We start from the raw sequence: 4462 nt of genomic DNA, 5'->3' as shown, positions 1-4462 counted from the left end.
AGCAGTTTATATAACAAAATATATAAAGGTTTTAGTCATCAAAAACTCACCTTAATGATCACAAATTCTGCAGAATATAAACACACAACAGATCTTCCGTTAGCACAGAATCTTCAAATCACCTTTGTGTATTAATCTTTCTCAAGAACTCTTTCATCGTCACACACACTTTCTTTTCTCAAAAAGGTTAATTTCTTCCAAAAATCAAGATAAGGTATGATCTTATCTTTTTCCTTCTTTATATATTTTTCTAACAAAGGCGGTGATGGTTTTATTAAATTAAAACTCTTAGGCGGTGAAGGCTTTAACCAATAAAGGTAATTTAGGCGGTGGGTTTTATATTATAAAATTCATGATTTCTTAACCATGAAGGTATAAGTTTTTAAATATTATAATAATGTTTCCCACCAGAATATCTTATCACATATATGCACCACCTCATGTATGCTTCACCCACATGCATTCATGTATAAGTCACATATACATCATGCCATCTTTTCAAATATATAAATTCACAATATCATGTTCACATTTCACATATATAGTTCATGCGTTTCTAATTGGACATGCATATTTCACGTAATCCACATAACAAACACGTATAAATTACCTCAACCCAAGTTGTCTAAAACCTGGTTATAACGTAAAGGGCCTTTTGTATTGCATGAACATATTTGCTTTTATCAGCCAATTTGAATTTGAATAAATGTGTTTTCATCTAAATAGCCTTTTTTAGCCGATTTCGACCTTTTGTTTTCTAGGTGTTGGCCATTTTTGAATTTAGCTATCTGGATCGATGGATTTTAACCAATCCAAAAGTTACCCATCTGGGTTTTCACCAATTTTTGATCTTCAACATCATTGATTTAACCATTTCAAGAAATTTTGAAATTACCTCTGTATCTAGCACAAAGATTTCTTTCAATATCTGACAGGGATTGCAATTTTAATCATATCGCAGTTAAGGAGGTCATAATACTGTTTCATAATCAGAGTATCTGATATTCAAAAATTTGGACATCAGTTCAGCACAAACTTGCATTATCCAACACAAAAGTTGTGTTCTTGAATGAACGACCACGACTGAGGCCTGACAAAGGTGTTACCAATACATGCGAAGTTGAAGCCTTCTTGATTCATTCTGATTCTGCTCTCTTGGTTGCAAGGTAAATTTGTTCACTGCTCCTCTAATTTCGCAGGTTTTGCAAGGGGATGCAATATTGAATGTGTGGCTGGTATGTAGTAGATTACAAGAAGGTACATGCATAGTAACGTTGTTGGTAACAGTCACCACCAATGTTTTCAAATTTTCTACAATATGAAAGGCTTGAAACCAAGGTAATATTTTAACATGATACCAATATTAATTTTTAGTCGATTAGAGATCATAGAATTATACATGTTTAGCTAGATTTTAGCGTTCCAGGATGTATGCATTTTATTGTAAAAAAGAATGTTTTGGGTATATGATATTTGTATCACCGTCAATTGATGGCCATGACAGTTGTTAGTGAAGATGGTAGATGTCCTTGCGAAACCAATATTTGAGGACATGGATAAGCAAAGTCCTTATGGAACCGATGTTTGCTAACCACTTTCATACTATTTTATTATAATTTGCTAAAATTCACCTTTTATTTTGAATATCATGTCTCTGCTACTCCTATTTTATTTGCCTTTTTTTATATCGTCATCGAAGGTACATGAAGTTTGTTATCATATATATGCTCTCTTATAAAGCATCGGAGGTTCATGAAGTTTGGTTTCATTTATTTTTCTATTTTAAAGAACTTACTCACATGTCCTTTCGATCCTTATTCTTCCAGGATATGAAATAGCAAGATGTCGATCTAAAAAATTGAACTTTTGAAGTTCGATTACGATATATTTCTTCCTATCGGTTTCTTCAGTATTTGTTGGATTTTTTTGGTTTTTGGCTAAACTCTTTTGAGCATTCCTATGAATCATTTTAGGAGGGAAGGTCTTCTTGCAATCAGTCGAATGATTCCAGGTTGTTTTTGTGATTTACAGGTTTTGAGGTTCTTGCATATTAGCGGGCAAGAGCGTGGAACAAATGAACAAACCCAGGAGGTTGATTAAAGAAGATATAATAGTTTCTTTCACGAACCGATTTCATTCTTTTATAGGTTAGCCACATATTCTTATGATCACTTATTGAAGATTCATTTATTTTAGTTTGAAGATCTTGCACATTAGACATTAGTTTTGCACAACTATTCTTTGACCCCAGAGCATGTAATGCATTGCAACATAGAGGATTATAGCAGGCTTGTCAAGTCCCTTCCTGAAACTGAGGCTGCACTTTCTGCTTGGGCCATTATTCTAATGGCATATGTTGTCAAGTATGAATTTGAAAACAAGATGAATGCAAGAAACATAGATATGGTGTTTGCTCCCATCATGACTCAGGTTTGACTATCAACACATAAACATTGCTATTTTATTTGTATCATTGTATGTTGTTATCACATTATGTACAATCACTAAATTCATATGATATCCAACTCAAAAAGATTCCAATCAACACTGCAACTTCAAATGGTAATTGAAGTGTTGATTTTGTGATCTACAATTCAAAAGTGTGGCTCTTGGTTGATGAAGAAGATGCATTGATGGCTATGTTGATATATTTTGATGATGTGGATAGAAAAGGTGGATCCTTTGAGTGTGTTGATTCATGCAGTTGAAGTGATGAACTTTCTGAAAACCCTTGTCATGAAAACTCTAAATGAAGGCATAAGTGCTTTTTTCATAATCTTGTTGGAAAACTATACATGATCTCGTACCGTCAGACCCTATTTTGGAGTGGGACATACTGCGTATGTTGTTTGGTTTTTAAGGGAAGTGATTAATTAGTTGTTAAATATCTAAAATACCCTTCAACAAAGACAAAACAAGAAATCTTGTTGACCAAATCAATACTATCAATTTATTTGTAGTGATAATAGTGTGCAAATAGGTAATTTCAACTTGAAAGATCCCTGCATAGGGCATGTTGCAATTTTAACAGGACATGTCAAGTGGTAGACCATTATCACAAATGTTACTAGCACTAGATCTTGTCAATAATATTTACTTCCCGTTTTACCTGTTTAATGGTTGGTTTACATAACTTCAACGAATGAATGGATCATCTGGATTTACAAATATTCTTTGATGTATGAACATCTTCATTTTGTGAAGCAGTTCCACATTTTTCACAAGTCGATGGTTTTCATGGAAACAATTGCCATATTCTTTTAGAACTAGAACGGGAACCTTCAAGTGCTTCTCAACTGACACCTCAATTGTGTTACCTTGGTCTGTTATGAAATTTAGTATTAGACAGTTAGGATTCTATAGTTTATATTTATGGCATGTATAGTAGACAAAATCTGCATAGAAGGTTTTCTTCATTATAGAATCCAAAATGTACCCATAGATGTAGGTTGAGCATCCTCTCGTGTTATGGATTGTGATAGACTCAATATGGTTTTGTTCAGAGCTGTTGGGTGATGAGTACATCTTCTTCTATGCTTATCATTATTTCTATGTAATTGTTCTTATATAAAGAGCTTATGATTAATGAAAATTTATAGTTTTCATTATCTCCAATTTGCTGTCTCTTTAACATAATTAGTTTATATTGGATTGATGTTGTAATTAGATTATATTTTTTTATTCAATTTGCACTATCATACAATTTTGATTGATGTTGTAATTGGAACCATAACTTTTATTTATTGAAAAAGTATCAAGTTGTAAAGACCAATTGCAAATCCTATCTTCAACGTCTTAAAGTCTACTTAAAAACCACCAAGCTTCAAAATCATTTACATTTATCGCACCCATTGCATTGCACGGGTACACAACTAGTATATATATAGGAAGAGGTTCATTTGAGAAGTGGTAAGTATTTGAGAAGCAAAGAAGTGATTCTAGCCATTCATACGATCAAGATTGGTCAAGAATTGCGACTTTGACTGGTCAAAGGTTGTGGCTTTGGCTGGTCAAGATTTGCAGCTTTGAGCAAAAGGAGGAATCCGCCCAAGGAGGGGCTCGCATCTAATTAAAATACCCAACAAGCATTAGCTCTCCCTGAAAAGGAGGTGAATTTTCCTCTTTTCCCATCCGAAATTAGGTGAATATTCTTGTACTACCTCTTGTTGGTCCCAAGGGACATAGGAGGCTAGGTTAGCTGTTAGAATAAGGGAGGAAAGAGAAAGAATAAAAGGGCATTCAACAACTGTTGATCAAGCAAAAAATAGAGGGATACTTTCATAACCTTTAAAAATAGGCGGCAAACAAGTGCATATGTAAACCAGTTAATGTTAGGACCTGTAAATTCAGATTTGGTATTTGATCTCTTATCTGGATGATCTTTAGAACGATTACAGTGCAGCGAAAACAATGATAAGAACACAACAAAGTAATTAATCAAGAACACACAGATTGATATGAA

The sequence above is a fragment of the Cynara cardunculus genome (genome assembly GCF_001531365.2).
Source record: "Cynara cardunculus var. scolymus isolate 2C chromosome LG 1, CcrdV1, whole genome shotgun sequence".
Lineage (NCBI taxonomy): Eukaryota > Viridiplantae > Streptophyta > Magnoliopsida > Asterales > Asteraceae > Cynara > Cynara cardunculus.
Note: the sequence above shows the minus strand (reverse complement) of the source record.